This window comes from Mustela nivalis (genome assembly GCF_964662115.1).
Source record: "Mustela nivalis genome assembly, chromosome: 15".
NCBI classification, from domain to species: domain Eukaryota; kingdom Metazoa; phylum Chordata; class Mammalia; order Carnivora; family Mustelidae; genus Mustela; species Mustela nivalis.
The window spans coordinates 23,169,598-23,187,019 of NC_139034.1; the positions used below are offsets into that span (position 1 = coordinate 23,169,598).

Consider the following 17,422-nt stretch of genomic DNA (forward strand, 5'->3'; position numbering starts at 1 on the left):
AGCCTTCCAACCCTGGAGAATCAAATACAGATACACTGTGCCAGCCCCCCGATGTTGTAAAGGGAAGGTTTTCCTATTTTGTGTATTTCCTATTTTGTGGGAAAGACAACAGCTCTGAAGTTAAGTCATTTGCCTGTGGTCGTGAAGTCAATCAGGGAAGACACCCAGGTTAACACAGGTGGGACAACAGGAACAACACTCTGTGGAGGAAGCTCCTGCTATTTCCACACAACATTTCCTATTTTTTCATTTCCATCTGGGCCTCCGCAACTCTTGCTCAAGCCACACTGAAGCTGGGGGATGGGGCAAGAGGACTCCTTCCAGGACATGCTCAGGAAGAATCACAGGTTGTTTAGTAAGGACATCCATTCTGATATTGGCCCAATCTCGCTTCATAGTTTTAAACTTCAAAACTTTCAGAATCAGAGCAAACCAAGACAAAATGGGATGACTTTTATGATCCAGCAGAGGGATTCAATCTGAAGATTGTCTTCCTGCCCCTTGCATCACGGCTCTCCGTGTCCACTTCAGTCCCTAGATGGAAACTTCTGTCTTGAACCTTCTGTGTGCCTTTCTTTTAGTTTCTAGAAAGCAGGTGCTCTAAATCTAAGATCGGCGAACTCCCGGACTCCTGTGGATAAGCTTGGGGAGATGGGAAGTTCCTATCCACGAGCTTCCTGAAACAGCTAGGAAACTTCTATGGGAATGTGCAGATGAACATTGTATAGAGAAGGCATTAATAACCTTGACAAAGTGGCTGTAGGTGTAAATACTGCACAGAAATGAGGCCGTGCTGCCATAAAAAAATAAATAGCAAGGTGCCCACAACAAGTCCCATTCAGAGATCAAAAACCGTCTTGCTTAGAAATACAAGGAAAAGGCTGGCTGAAAAAAAGGGGGGGAGGGTTGGCAAGAAGCCTAGAATTGTTAGATGGTGCTGCTGCTATGCCAGCCTACGGGGTAAAGCAGAATTATAACAGTCACTTCTACTCCCCCACAGAGGGCCACCCTGCCAGACCTGCAAGAATGCTGTCCTCCATTTGAAGGGGCGGGGCGTGGGAGGTCAGGGTACCAGGTGGTGGGTGTTATAGAGGGCACAGATTGCATGGAGCACTGGGTGTGGTGCAAAAATAATGAATACTGTTATGCTGAAAATAAATAATTTTTTTTTTAATCCTAAAAAAAAAAAAAAAAGAATGCTGTCCTCCAGTCCTTGCTTGTTTGTCCTCTCTCCCCCTCAGTGATGGCTGTGCTCATGTTAATGTCTCTCTTTCCTCAGTGTCTCCAGCTCTTTGGTTTCACTGAAGTCAAAGCTTTACTTCTAATAATTTTTTTTTCCTTCTGTCCCTGGGAACAGAAATCACCCTAGGTTGAGAATGACTAACCAAGCACAAGAAGCAAACGTGAGGGTCAATTACATAAGTTGATCTTTTTGCATAGAGCAGTATGTGATGAAGAGTTGCTTATCAGATGGTTTTAAAGGTTATTTTTTTTAAGATTATTTATTTATTATTTTTTAAGATTATTTATTTATTTGAGAGAAAGAGACAGGTAGAGATAGCAACAGAGATCAAGAGCAAGTGGTGAGGGGAGGGAGAAGCAGCCTCCCCCAGGAGCAGGGAGCCCAATGCAGGGCTCCATCCCAGGACCCTGGGACCATGACCTGAGTCAAAGGTAGACACCTAACCAACTGAGCTACCAAGGGACCCTCATATGTTTTTGTTTTTGTTTTTTTTAAGATTTTATTTATTTATTTGACAGACAGAGATCACAAGTAGGCAGAGAGGCAGGCAGAGAGAGAGGGGGAAGCAGGCTCCCTCCTGAGCAGAGAGCCCAATGCAGAACTCAATCCCAGGACCCTGAGATCATGACCTGAGCTAAAGGCAGAGGCTTAACCCACTGAGCCACCCAGCGCCCAGGACCCTCATATGTTTTTAAATGACATTCCAAATAGTCAGGTAAAGACAAGGGACTCCAAAAGAAAAAAACTCACAGGTGACTCTCCAGCAATAATTATCTCAACAATTTACTCTTCCCAAGTACAGAAATATGCACCTGTTAATTGTTTTCTAAGTCAACGTGACACATTTGACCCTAAATATGATTGTGTTTTCTCAAGTCAGAAGGCACCCATCACCCTGGGGTTTTCTGGCAGTGACAATTACCACGCTCTCTTTTTGTTAAAACTGGGAAAGTTAAAAAGGTAGCCATGGTCAAAAATAGGACTCAGAGCGAACCATCAGGCGACAGGACCTGAGCAGGGCTAAGCAGGAAATGAGAATGTGGCGAACAAAGCTGAAAGAACAAGGGCAGGGCAGGGGAGAAAGGGACAGAGGGCACCAGTTGTAGCCATGTGGAAACTGAGAACAGGATCAAAGGTATTTCTGCAATTAGTGGCTCAGTGGGGCACGTGTCAAGTTGAGCTTCAGCCACAAGTAATTGAATCAGCTGGTTGTGGGGGTCGGGGGGCGACAAGTTCAGTGTTGAGATGCCCTCCGGCTTGTCTATTTGATGGTCATGTAAGGATCCCTTGCTCAGAACTCAGCTTTGCGTTTCCATCTTCACTGTGAAAACTTTCTGCCTGCTCTCCCACAGGCAGAGATGAAGCTTCCCTCTATCCATCTATTTCATCCAGAGCATAACTCTGTTCGAGAAATTACTCATTGTTTTGTCCCTATCAGACTGTCTGTTTTCCCCAGTTAACTGGTGAGCTTCTTAGGACAGGGTTTTATTATTGTTTTATCTTTATGACTTAAGTGTCTAGAACATTGATGCAATATTCATTCAACAAACATTCCCCAAGTCTGAACCAGATGCTATCTGTGGCAACCCTTATGTTCTGTCCTACCATTGTAATAAGGGGGGAATATGCTGCCCCAACCAAACCCCCCAACAGGAAGTATTACTTCCCATTGTTTGAAGAATGATAAGTCACCCTCTTATCCTAAGTGTATGTAGGCTTCTGTGATGGGCTGTAGTTGCCATTCCCAAGAAGAGCTGCCCCGTGGTGGGGGGGTCAGGGTCTCATGAAGTCAGTATGCCCTAGGCACTCCCGTAATTTGAAGTCGCTTGTGGAAGGCAAGCCCAGAGCTCAGAATCCTTGCCCCAGCTTCAACATTGTGCACGTAATCAATGTACGACTGGGCCGATGATGAGTGCCAATAGCAAAGTGGAATATTGTATTTTCTATACCTCCTTCAGACCACCTGGTTTTTGTTGCTAGTTTTTAAGAACTTAGATAAATCAGAGCTACCACTTGCCATAAAATTGTTGCGATTTTTCTATATGATGAAAATCTAATAAGTCATTACAATGATATTAGAAAAGGAATTGATTGACTTCTTTTGGAGGCGTCAAATGGATTCTGATATTCCAATAGTTATCTTCCTTTATTCACATCACCAGCACAGGGAGCAGGCAACATATTCCAAGAAAGAGAGCATATTTAGAATCTGCTTTCATTTGGAGGCATCAATTCCTTCTTTTAATAGCCTGGTTTTCCCCTATCTAATATTATCTGGAACACTTGTGAAATATGTTGATATTTATAGTTCTAAGATGCCACTACCTTCAGTCATATTGACTCCCAGATGACATCATAGTAATATTCTCTCAAAATGAGGAATGTTTTATAAACTTTTAATGTTTCAATTACATACTATATATGTTTTTATGTTTTATATATATATATGTATATATATACATATATATATAGTTCTTTCAATAGCTCTCCTATAATCAGGGGTCAGCACAGGGGAACCAGCATCTAAGATAATATTTTTATTTACTTTTATTTTATTTATTTATTTGACAGAGAGAGAGATCACAAGTAGTCAGAAAGGCAGACAGAGAAAGAGGGGGAACAAGGCTCCCTGCTGAGCAGAGAGCCCGATGTGGGGGCTCGATCCCAGGACCCTAAGATCAGGACCTGAGCCGAAGGCAGAGGCTTAACCCACTGAGCCACCCAGGCACCCCTAAGATAATATTTTTAAGCACCAACAGCAGCCTGTCTGGAAACACAATAATACCGTGAGTACTGTGGGCCACAGGCCCCTGGGAACAGACAGTCAGCAGCTAAGTCAGAAATTCCATCGCGGCCTAAGGCAAAAAAAAAAAAAAAAAAAGATAATCTGCTATATCATATACCTATATCAGCATACCTATAAAAGCAATATGTTTCTAGATAAAACACAGAACCCAAAGTTATATGTATATTTTTTTCTGAGTTAAGACTCATCTAGCTTAACTGCATATTTTTACAAAAGCCATCCACCCACACTGGAAAGCTGTAGTCAAATACATAGCCAGACAGATATCAACATGCAGGAATCTCGAGGCATTAAGAAGAATAAGCATGAGTGTGTCATAAAATATTAGTTTGGCAAAAAGAAAAAAAAAAAAAAAAGAAAACTTTGTACCCAGTCTAGTTTTAAAGAAAGGATAAAACGTATTGGTTGGACTACATTATGAAAAGAAGGTAACTTGTCGAATTGAAGTCCCAAGGTATACATTTGAAATACTGTAATTATATTATTTCAAAATCTAAATAATAGTGCAAAGAGCTAGAAGAAAAATGCCCACTGGAATTTGAGACATTACAGCCACTCTCCATAAGCAGAGCCCATTGTGAGTATCTTTAAACACAACAGCTTTACACCAGGAATAGATCAAAGAAACTTACCAGCCTTGTGTATATAATTATAGCCTCCCTTCCTTTGATGGTAGATGTAGTAATATGGAAGATGTGGCTATGTATACTGGATGTTAATGCACGCTCTTTTGGAAAAAAGTTGGGGCATAATTTCTTCCTTAGATCGTGTTGAGTTTCAGTTCTGTGAGCCCATTAAAGTCTTCCCACATGCTCGAGGCACGACAGTTCCTCTTCTGTTCCCCGTGAAATCTGTTTTCCACTCTTCCAGTCGGAAACGGGACAGCTGTCTTGAATTTTTCTCTCTTCCTTACGCCTTATGCTTCTGTTTGTTCTCAGCATCGTCCCCTGCTTACAATAAACATTTAGTGATAATTTCTTCAAATATGACCTGCCATGGTCATATTTTTACTTCCAAACACACTATTCCCTCCTCTTTCTCCTGATCTCTGAGGGGACACCAGTCATTCCATTGTAAAGATGTCCTAGGCACTAACATTCTTTGTCACCCTGCAGAGAGCTGGGTGCCAGATTCATCTTCCTAAAATACTACTTTAATCATCCATCACTTTCCAAATCTCCAATAGCTACTTCTAATTTAGTTTTCAAATCTCAATACTTGGTGGTTATTGTTTTAGTGAACCTCTAACCTGAGCTGTAGTGAACCACAGCCTATTCATCAATATTTTTCTTTATGCCAACAAATAGCCAATTTTCCCCATGACTATCACGATTCAGGGACAGGTCGAACCAAACCTCTGTCCTTTTTCTCATGCACTCCCTTGGCCTGTGGCATTCCTCTCTTTCTTCAGTTATCCAAACTCATCTTTTGACTTCCAACTCAAGCCCACGTCCTTCATTAAAATCTTCCTGTTTCTCACTATCGCTTCCTGAAGTATCTTTTTTTTCCCCCTTCAACATAGTCATTAATCCACCTTGCAATATTCACTATCCAATTTTATATTATTCTTACTTGTCTTCCAATGTCCCATAGTCCCCTCTAATTATTCCAGTCTGGTCTGTTCAATTTGATGTCATATCTTTAAAGGTCAGAACAAGGTTTTAATCACCATCGCTAAGCTCAAAATCATGAATAATAGGCATATAAGAAATATTTACTGATCTTATTAATGCTGCATACTTATTTTGATGCACTAAGTCAGAAAATTCAAAGAAACCAATTGAAAAGGAAGGAAAAAAATACTTTTTCTTTTCAAGAAACCAATGCCAATGATGAAAGTCATGTGTAAGTTATGGAAAACAGCAGGTGCATTAAGTTCAAAGCAATATGAATTTGAAAACTCTAAGGAAATCCAGAAATTGCTTCAGTAGAGTCCACTATTCTTGTTCTTCTAGTTGCCTATTATTCTAGCTTTCTTAAGTTGTAAAACAAGGAGCATGAGAAACCTGAGTATTCTTTGTTAAAAAGATTTTATTTATTTATTTGACAGAGAGAGAGCAATGACAAGTAGAGAGAGAGGCAGGCAGAAAGAGAGGAGGAAGCAGGCTCTCCACTGAGCAGAGAGCCTGATGTGGGGCTCAATCCCAGGACCCTGAGATCATGACCTGTGCCAAAGGCAGGGGCTTAATCCACTGAGCCACCCAGGCACCCCAGAGAAACCTGAATATTCTTATAAGTAGTAGGAAAAAATATGATTACATTTTACAAAAAGAAAACAGTAACACTGGAGTGCCTGGATGACTTCCATTGGTTAAGCAACCAATTCTTGATTTTGATTCAGGTCATGATCTCAATGTAATTAGATCAAGGCCCGCATTAGGATCTGAGCTGAGGGTGAAGTCTGCTTAAGATGCTCCCTCTCCTTCTCTCCCTACCACCCCCCACCACTCATGCCCACGCTCTCTCTCTCTCTTAAACAACCAAAACAAACAAAGAAAGAAACAAACCCACTAACGATTAGAAAAATTTGTTTCAAGTTGAGTTAGTTTTTAAAATGTATTAGATTTGGGGGCACCTGGGTGGCTCATTAGGTTAAAGCCTCTGCCTTTGGCTCAGGTCATGATCCCAGGGTCCTGGGATAGAGCCCCACATCAGGCTCTCTGCTCAGCAGGAAGCCTGCTTCCTCCTCTCTCTCTGCCTGTTTCTCTGCCTACTTGTGATCTCTGTCTGTCAAATAAATAAAATCTTTAAAAAAAATAAAATAAAATAAAATGTATTAGATTTAGCATTAAGCTAAAATATATTCACTCATTTCAAGTAAGATGAACATATTGTTGTATATAACTGATATTTACATTAATGATAAATGATCTCCTTCCTATATTCATTCAAATCTCAGCTATTAGCCTTGCACGTAGTAAGCACTCAGTTATTTTCTCAAATTACTTCTAATGAACACATACTTACTTCCAAATGTTCTAATCTTTTTCTCCTTATTTCTGTAGCCACCCTAATCATCTGACCCTAGCAACGCAAAGTATTCTGAATAATAATAATAGCACTTGTTAAATAAACATATTCATCTAAATATTCATCTAAATATAAAATATCCATCTAAATTGATTTCCTAGTGTTGTTTTGTTTACTCGGAACATGGAGTTAATGAGCTGAAGTTGATAGGAATGGACTGAGTCATAGCCTAGGACTCAGTAGCATAAGCTCATATATAAAAAGGCAGCATTCACCTATCGTATTGTGTGAAGTCATTTATCAGTGAATCCTAAGTCCTACATTCTGTCTTATATCCATTTTGTACCTTCTTGTGCATTCAGGTGGGTGTCTGTAATAATGTATCTTGACAAAGCTAAATTGAATAAGAGTTCAAAATTTTCCATAACAAATCTAATTACACAATTTTAATTATCTACAAAAGTCAACTACATTTACACATTTAAGTAAGTTTAGTCACTTAATTCAACCTGAGTATAGATTCTTCAGGGAAAGACTGAAATTTTTGCTCAAAATGTTGGATATAGGCATTATACTTTAAAGCCTATTTTTTTTTAATTTTTAAATTTTTTTATTAACATATAATGTATTATTAGCCCCAGGGGCACAGGTCTGTGAATTGTCAGGTGTACACACTTCATAGCAGTCACCATAGCACATACCTTCCCCAATGTCCATAACCCCACCACCCTTTCCCTAACCCCCTCCCCTACCTGGCAACCCTCAGTTTGTTTTATGAGATTGAGACTCTTATGGTTTATCTCCGTCCCAAGCCCATCTTGTTTCATTTATTCTTTTCCTATCCACCAAATCCCCAATGTTGTCTGTCAACTTCCTCATATCAGGGAGATTATATAATAATTGTCTTTCTCTGATTGACTTATTTTGCTAAGCATGATACCCTCTAGCTCCTTTCACGTCCTCGCAAATGGCAAGATTTCATTTCTTTTGATGGCTGCATAGTATTTCATTGTATATATATACCACATTTTCTTTATCCATTCATCTGCTAATGGACATCTAGGTTCTTTCCATAGTTTGGCTGCTGTCAGCATTGCTGCTATAAACATTCGGATGAACGTGCCTCTTTGGATCACTACATTTGTATCTTTAGGGTAAATACCCAGTAGTGTGATTGCTGGGTCGTAGGGTAGATCTATTTTCAACTATTTTAAAACAGAACTTCCATACTGTTTTCCAGAGTGGTTGCACCAGCTTGCATTCCCACCAACAGTGTAGGAGGGTTCCCCTTTCTCCACATCCTTGCCAGCATCTGTCATTTCCTGACTTATTAATTTTAGCCTTTCTGACTGGTGTGAGGTGATATCTCATTGTGGTTTTGATTTGTATTTCCCTGATGCTGAGTGATGTGGAGCACTTTTTCATGTGTTAAAGCCTATTTTTAAATGCAACACAAATAAAATACATTGATCCTTCCCATAAAGCTATAATGATATATCTGTTCAGTGAAAATTTATTTTTTTAAATAATCAAAGAGCACAGAGAACAGAAAATAAGCAACATTTTTAAGGTCTCACACAGAAGAAGTAAGTGTAAAGCTAGGAAGAGAAAAGAGATGTTCTTGTAGGAACTTTAGAAATCACGAAGTAACCGAATCAACACTTTACAAATTATTTCCAATATTACTTTATATATAGGTTAGTAAGCCACATAATTGATATTCTCAGATTTTTTTTTAAGAGAGGGCATGTGTGTACATGCACCAAGAGGTGGAGGAGGGCAAAAGGAGAGGGAGAGAAAAGAATCTCAAGTATTTTCCAAACTCATGCACACCCCATCAAGGGACTCGACCTCACAACACCAAGATCATTACCTGAGCCAAAATCAAGAATCTGACGCTTAACTGACTAAGCCAGCCAAGCACCTCAATATTCTCAGATTTTTAAGCTCAATAAATAACATTATTTTGAATATGCTTTGTATTGAAAACCTTTTAATCATATATACATACATTTATTGGGTAAAGATATTGGTTATGAAACTTTACCTTCCACATTTCATTTTATGCCCTCAATTACAACTGATTCACTGTCATAAAGTGCAAAGACTGACAAACATGTTAGAGGTAGCCCACCTGAAATCTTATGACAGCAAGAAAACGTATACATTTCTGGCAATAATATTTACAATCTAGCTCATTGATAAGGCATATTGTATATGCTATTATTATTAGAATAATTGCTATTAAGATGCAAGACAATATCTTAAGAGAAGGGAGAAGAAGAATTACAATTTATAGCATGACCAATATTTATCTTGGGCATCTGGGCCTAAGTATGTTGAATTATTGTACGAATTAGTTCAAGAGTGGGACTTTGGTTCACCTTTCAAAATATTTTGATGTAGCTTTTATAAAACAAATCTGAATAAACTACTTAATTTGTAAATTTCTTTTGTTATATATTCAACAAATATGGTAACTAAGTTAAAAAGTCCCATCCACAAACCACCAAGATAGCACAGCAATGATTTTCTGTTTTGCATATTACTTCAGTTCTTGTCATGTATTCCTTTCAAATACTGAATCATATTATACATATTTCATATTAAACGTTTTCCATGTTGCTAGCTCACATAATTATCATTTTTAAAACCCGCATACCAATATAAGGAATCAATATAATGAATCAATATAATGAATACTTGATTTTCTTTAATCTTTCCATTTTCTTTTAGACCCTTGGTTTTTCATTGTGACTCTTTAAGATCAATAATATTATCATAAACATCCTTATTTATATAGAGCTTAATTCAACTTTGGATTAGTTCCTAGTATACATTCTTGAAATTGCAATGAGGACTTCAGAGAAATAAAAATATCATCTACTCACTGGAAACCAATATACAAACAATAAACTAACTCCTTTCCAACCAATGTGACAACAGCATACACAACCTTCACAACTTAGCCTTCTTCCTCTTTTCTTTTCCTTTTTAAATTTTTCTTGCTGTTCTTTTGTTTCTTTTTCAAAAATTTGAAAGAGAAAAATGGATCTGGGGATCTTTCCTGTTAATTTCCTTCTACTGTGTCAAACTATGTTTCGGGAGACAGTGTGGCTTCTTCTACTTGAAAATACCACTAAACCACAAAGAACTGAGGCACAGTGTTGCCAGATAGGATTGTCTAGTACAGAAGAACCCAATCCCTGTATCTAAACTTCCTGCGTTCCAATCCCAACCCTGTCAATTACTAGTCATGCAATCCCAAGAAAACTTTAGTACTTAGGTTTTGGTGCCACCTTTTAAAAGAGACACTGAAATTCATTGTTAAATAATGAATTTTGGAACACTGAAAAAATAAATAAAAATTTAAAAAATAAAAATAAAAGAGACACTAAGATACAGCAAACAAAATAGCAAGGGATCTGGGGAATGCGTCAGAAGGAACAGCTGAGCGAAGCAGCAATGTTTAGTCTGGAGAAAAGATAACATGGTGAGGATAGGATTGTTACCCGGGAATACCTGAAAAGCTGCCATGTGGAAGAAGGAGTGGATAGAATCCGTTTCATGCCAGAGAAGAGAACAGATGAAAATCACAAGAAGGCAGTTTTCAGCTTGAGAGAAAGTGGCCTTTCTAACAGTTATAGCTGCTCAGTGATCAACCTGACTTCTGCCCCAAGTAGCAGGCTTTCTGTCTTTGGCTGATTTCTAGCTGCAGCCAAATGACCCTCTTATCGAGATGGTGAAAGTTAAATGCTAGACAGGGAGGTAGGGGATGAGGAACTGGAATTTGGGGGACTTGCCAAAACATAACAGGACTGGATCTCCAGGGAGTGATCTGGGAACACTGCTTGAGATCCTGGGCATGGCATGGGCGGGAACAAGGCCAGCATCTTTCCAGTCAAAGCTAGAAATTTGCTGAAAATGGGGTCTTGGAGATTGATTCGTAAGTAAAAAGTAAAAGACAAAATTCGTAGAAAATGTTAAACTATCAAATAAAATCATTCTTAAGAAATGGTTCATTTGGGGCACCTGGGTGGTTCAGTGAGTTAAAGCCTCTCCCTTCGGCTCCGGTCATGACCCCAGGGTCCCGGGATCGAACCCCACCTCGGGCTTTCTGCTCTGCAGTGAGCCTGCTTCCTCCTCTCTTTCTCTCTCTCTCTCTCTCTGCCTGCCTCTCTGCCTACTTGTGATCTCTGTCTGTCAAATAAATAAATAAGAAATCTAAAAAAAAAAGAATTGATTCACCTTATATAATAATTCCTGAAAACAAGCCTGTGATCATTTATGTTATGACTTTGTATTTCTGATTAAAGTTATTCAAGTAAAGGAGCTTTTTCCCCTCTAGGAGTGTATGTACTATTTACCTCAGATTAAAACTAGATAGATTTTTTTTTTAAGATTTTATTTATTTATTCATCGGAGAGAGAGAGAGACCGCGCACAAGCAAGCAGAGTGGCAGGCAGAGGCAGAGAGAGAAGCAGGCTCCCCGTTGAGCAAGGAGCCCAGTGTGGGACTTGATCCTAAGACCCTGGGATCATGACCTGAGCCGAAGGCATTGGCTCAACCAACTGAGCCACTCAGGTGTCACCTAGATTTTTTTTTTTAATTTAAAATTATCACTTACATTTCTCTGTCTTACAGAACTTTAATTCATATGAGACATACACAGGAGAGAGCACTCTGTTTCAGCGGGCCTTTTGTTAAGTCCCCTGTGGTATAAGCTAAGGACACAGCAACCACTTTCATGGAGTAAGAGTAAGAGTAAGAGTCAAAAAAAAAAAAAAATAAGATTGCTGTAAGAAACATACAGAAGTCATGCAATAAAAACATTTTTTTTTTAATTTAAATCCAATAAGAGAAGAGCTTTTTCCCTTATTTGTTCTTTGTTTAAGTCATTGTTGGTTCAGCTGAGTCGTGGTCTCTTGCTTCTACTGTGTTTAAATTCCACTTCATTCTGAGTTTTGTTTGAAAACTTACAAGTGGAAAATCCACGGATATTAATGCCCCAGGATCATTGGCTTGAAAGATCTCTACAAGAGACAAGCCAAATGTTTGGGAAAACTATTTTAAAGGCTGCCAAGTAAGGACTCTGTGCTGACCTTCAGGCCACGCAGAGCTGCTCCTGCTGGCTTAGCGCAGGCCTCTGCGGCCACAGGGAGCTGGCCTCCCCGCTTTCCTCCTCCATTTATGACTTGCCACAACAGGAAAGATTTTCACAGGGTTCCCGAGTGTGGACATCCAGGAATTCCCCTTACCAAAGGCTGTCAGGAGATAAGGCTATCCTGAACCACTTCCCCACTCTGCAGTACCCAAAAACCCTTTCTCTGAGGTAGAAAAAAGTAGTAAATCTTGCAAATGTTTTTTTAAAAATGAAAAATGGTCTATTTGGGGGTGTAAAAGGAAAAGCAGTCTACAGTAGACTATGTGGATTCTAGTTCATTTAATTTATTTTATCTACTTTATTTAATTCTGATTTTTAAGAAAGATTTTATTTAGTCATTGGAGAGAGAGAAAGAGAAAGAGTGTGCATGGGTACAAGTTGGGGAGAGGCAGAGAGAGAAGCAGACTCTGGGCTGAGCCGGGAGTTAGAGGAGAGGCTTCATCCCAGGACCCAAAGATCACGACTTGAGCCCAAGGCAGATGCTTAACCATCTGAGCCACCCAGGCACCCCAATTCTGGTTTTACCAATAACTGTATGAACCTGAAAAGAAATCACTAATCCCTGCTATGTCTGTTTTACTCAAACACAGAATGGTAACATTGTTACTTAACCCACTATGACTGGCTCCATGGAACATGAATTTCTTTCTTCTAGGTAAGAAATTCCTGTAGTACAAATCTTAGAGGGAATGGGAGCCACTCAAACCCATGCCAAAAAGGCCAGACACACACTCCCCCCATGCCTTGGCAGCTATAGTGCGGGGCCCACGATTGAAGCTTAGATAAGCCAGTCTTGCCTAGACCTCTGGTTTTACCATGCCAGAGAAAGAAAAACCACTGGGCATTGGCTGCAGTGACATCTGAGCCCAGGAGCAGGGGAGGCAGTGGTCTTAGTGCTGTTGACTCACATCTAGTGCTGGCCAGAGTGGGAGCGTCACCTGCACACTCCAGTGTCCAGCAGTGGCTCAGTGCTGTCCCCACAGACCATCACCAAGCAGAAGGTTTGGTTTTTGGTTCACGCTCACTTTTCTGAGCCTTACGTTGCTGCCTTTCCAGAAATGATGGGAGCAATCCACTATTTTTTTCATTTCTTTTTGCTTAATTCAGCCCATCCGTTTCTGTTGCTTACTACTAAGAAAACTGAGTAACAAACCTGGTCACCTTGCAAAGCCGTTGTGAAATCTGGCTGAGTTATTTCAAGTGAAATTGCTTGGGGAATAAGAAATTGTGATCTAATTTCATGCAGTGAATATTTATTTATTAAGATCTTTAAGAAGGTAAAGGATAAGTGCAGGCAGGCTGTGGGCTCAGGGTGCTTTCAAAAGAGGGAAGGGCACAAGAACTCAGAAGACTACAGCCCAACAGACAGTCAGAGGGATCCTGTAAGAGAGATAGAAGCAAAAACATGTGGCAAAAAGGGGAGGAGGTGGTATAGAGAGTCAAAGGACACATAGCTCATACTATGATGGGTAGATGAACAAAATTTCCACGGGGGAGTAAGTATTGGACATCATCCTTAAAGACTAAATTACTAGGTAGAGCAATGAAGACTGACCTTGCAGTCAGCTGGTTATCTCTCTGCCTTTCCAGCTCCACTCCAGAGTCTATTTTTTTTTTAATTTTATTTATTTATTTGACAGAGACCACAAGTAGATAGAGAGGCAGGCAGAGAGAGAAGTGGGGGGGGGGTGCAGGCTCCCCGCTGAGCAGAGAGCCCGATGCGGGACTCGATCCCAGGACCCTGCAATCATGACCAGAGCGGAAGGCAGAGGCTTAACCCACTGAGCCACCCGTGTACTCTGAGGTGTTAAACTTCTTGGTTCTGTTTCCTCGACTATGAAATGAGAAAGTTCCAGCAAGCGGTCTGCAAGGTCAGTATGGCTCTTCATTTCCGACTGAGTCCCATAGGGTGTTACGGAGCATACTGCAGGTGGAAGGAGCACAGTAATCTAAAAAGTAACATGAGGAAGCCAAATGGCAGGTGATCCATAAATTCGGTCCCATGGCACCAACATCAAAACCAAAGGGGAACCAAAAGGGAATTTGTCCGAGAAGGCTGTCCCCCTTGGTTTACAATTACGAAGACTGTAGTAGAGAAAGAGAGAGAATTGCTACAAGTCACATCGTTAGTGGATCTCAGAGCGGAGGCGAGGACCCAGTTATGGTCAATCAGCCCAGGGCTATTTCCCCTTCAGTATTGCTCTGCAATCAGTCAAGTTTGGTGTTTACGGGCAAGCAATGGTTTTGAGGCCATTAAAGACTAAAATTCTATTGAGCACTGTTTAAGACAACCGGCATAAAGCTTTAATCATTCATCTGTGAGTACTCTACAGGTGTCCATCTTCTCTATGGGGGTCTTACAGGTCAAGAGAGTGATATAAGAAAAGTGAAATAAACTTCTGAATGACAATGCTACGTTCAGAATTTAACCAGATGTAAATCTAAGCAGAGTCCCGGACCTGCCTTCAGTTTACACCTGAGTATCTCGCCTGTATCTTGAATTCATCACATAACTTCCTTTATTTTAGGAAATAAGTTCTCTGGAGCTTAACCCTAGGTCAGAGGTCATTTAAGTTTTAACAATGAATAATTTCAGCTTTAAGTTGATTTGAGGACACATCGCTTCTTGGCCTTTTGGCTAAGGTCAAGTGAGGTTGATTTGAGGACACATTTTAGTGTGTTTTTCACAGGCTAAGCAACTTTAAGAATTTATTTTAAAAGATATTTTGCCCAGAAGATGCACCATGTTTATAAGGATAACCAAAGGAGCACTGAATAATTAGCTCAGATTTTAAAATATTACAAGTTTTCTAATTTATTTAATTCCTTATGATATTAAGACTATTGACCATAAAATAATATTTCCTTGCCACTGAAGTATAGAAACCTTTTAACACTGAGGTATTTATCCTAAAGAGTAATTATCATCATCAATAATGCTTGCTTGGAGATAAGAATTTAATATTTCACTATTTTGTCAATAACTATGAATGCAAAACACATTTAACCAAATAACAGTATGTGTTACCTTCTATGTGATTACCTTCTATTTGATAACAAATAACGAAAGTATTTACCCCATCTCCAAAAATAATAATAATTCATAAGAATCATTCCATCACTTCAAGGCAGACTAAATTAAAGAGTTTAAAAAAAAAAAGATTATAGTTTGTTGATTTCCTTAGGCTACTTAAAAATAACTGTGGACCTGTATTCTTCTTACCATGAAACAAAATATTGAACTCTGCCCTTCAGGCATACTACCATACTTCAAATGCTGATCTTATCATCTGCTTGCAAGTCAAACAGAGTTGGACTTTAAAAGGAAGAAAGGAAAAGCCTGGAGCCACTGGGTGGCATCAAGGGTCAGGCGGTTGGTCTGGTTCTGGTCAGAGAGGACCCAGGGTCACAATGCCTGAATAAAAATCACTCAGCTCCCACTGGACAGTTTTCAAAGTACATAATAACCAGAATTTGAAAGATAATATATAAAGAACCATATTCTGAAACCGATGTTCTATTTCATTTGGCATCTTTCCATTTGTTTTATTTGTGAACAGGAAAGAGTAAAATGTCCCCTTGTCACTGAATTTGAATTCTGTTTGCAACAATGAACCACTATAAGAAGCTATAAAATATTAATGCAAAGTGATTGGAAATCAGTGGACTTGGATGGGGGTTTTCCCAAATGTTTAAAATTTCAGCCGCATCCCATTTAGGTTCCTAGATGTTCATCATTTTGTACTAAATTGTGAAATGTATTCATCAATCATAAGTGGGAGTTAAAAGCTCCCCCAAAGTGCAAAGCATTAAGAATTATTTCAATTAATAGTCAATTAACTAAACGTCATTTGTTTGCTGGTATGAATGGCTCCTTTAAATTAATCTCTCTCTCTGGCTTCTTTTTGAAAGATTTCAGAATTTCCCATCTCTAACTCCCAGGGACAGACATGGCCCAGGGGTCTTCCTGGAGCAGAATCTGACGCTTCCCAGCAATATCCTGGATACACGCTGGGTTGTGACCTGGGAGGTAGCTGTGAGTGTACCAGGCAAAGATCAAAATTCTGGACTGGAGACGCTCAGGGGAATGACCTGAAAGGGTTAAAAAGGTAAGTACTTCTTTCTGAAATGTGCTTTGAAGATCTTCAATTTTGACTGAATCTTGAAATGTCACAGCAGTTTCTTACACTCTTTTCCTTCCCAAATCTAAACTATTCTTAAACAGGAAAAGGCCATGATGACCATGATTCCAATTCTGTATTCCAACTAAAAATCTGATTCGTGTTACTGAAGAGAAAAGAATATTCTCCAAAATAAAACATCTTGAGCGGGATAGGTAAACAAGACTGCTCAAGAAACAAATCTGGAAATGGCTGAGTTTTAACTGTGAGGGCTATCCCCCCCCCCCCGCCCGTTTCGAAGAGTCGGGTGCTGTTAGAAACCTTGCAGAAGGAGAATCCGAACACTTCTGAAACCGGACAGACACAAGGGGGCAGGAAGAGCTCAAACTCTGACTTAAAAACCCGCTCCCAGAAATGGGAGCTAACCTATTTTCGTTCGCCCTCCGGATATTTATCAATTCTCTTGGCATGCATAGAAATGGGATGCTGACAAGTAGGTTTAGTTTGTACTCGGACGCATTACTGCGAAGAGAACAGGAACGTTTCTAACGACAGCTCCCCGAACCGCGGCGGCTTTGGGAGAGCCTGGGGCTACATTCCCTAGAACTTATTTTTTGGTGCTAGTCTCGCGATTCCGATCGGACTGACTGCATTTCTCACGCATTCCAAATATTCCTCCCCCTTGGGCCCCCCCTTTCCCCCTTTTACTCTGAACTTTGGTTGCAAAGGAGGGGCTTGTTTAAAACTCACCAATCCAAGGACTGTGCACCCCTCCTCCCCGTAATTTACAAGGAGACTCCGGCGGCCGGGTGTGTGTGTGTGTGTGGTGTGTGTGTGTGTGTTCGGGGTGAGTGTGTGTGTGTGTGTGTGTGTGTGTGCAACCTGCCTTAGCATTGGCTTGTCATTCTAGCTGTCCTTCTTTTGCAAATAAGCCCCATCCTTTCTTCCCAAACTGCTCTGGGTTTCGATTCAAACACAAGCGACATTGCGAATAACTTTCTTCTCGGGTTTGCAAATCCCAGTGAGCAATAACCACACTCCCCCGCGCAAGACTGCAACGAATTGGAGGGGATGGGAGCAAAAATGGGTAATCTTGGATCCCAGGCAGCTGAAGAACG

The 17,422-nt window shown here is 40.1% G+C and overlaps 1 long non-coding RNA gene across 3 annotated transcripts; it reads right to left on the reverse strand.

Annotated features, from left to right (window-relative positions):
• Positions 1 to 3,777: 3,777 nt before the first annotated feature.
• Positions 3,778 to 17,130, reverse strand: LOC309848849. Of its 3 annotated transcripts, none has more exons than XR_014303332.1 (3): positions 17,055 to 17,130; positions 4,682 to 4,996; positions 3,778 to 4,098 (listed from the first exon to the last, which is right to left on the reverse strand). It is a non-coding gene; the product is annotated as an uncharacterized lncRNA (long non-coding RNA). The 3 variants fall into 3 exon arrangements; XR_014303333.1 differs by lacking the exon at positions 17,055 to 17,130 and adding an exon at positions 10,542 to 10,721 and having other exon boundaries at positions 3,815 to 4,098; XR_014303334.1 differs by lacking the exon at positions 17,055 to 17,130 and adding an exon at positions 10,542 to 10,721 and having other exon boundaries at positions 3,815 to 4,098; positions 4,682 to 4,999.
• Positions 17,131 to 17,422: the final 292 nt, after the last annotated feature.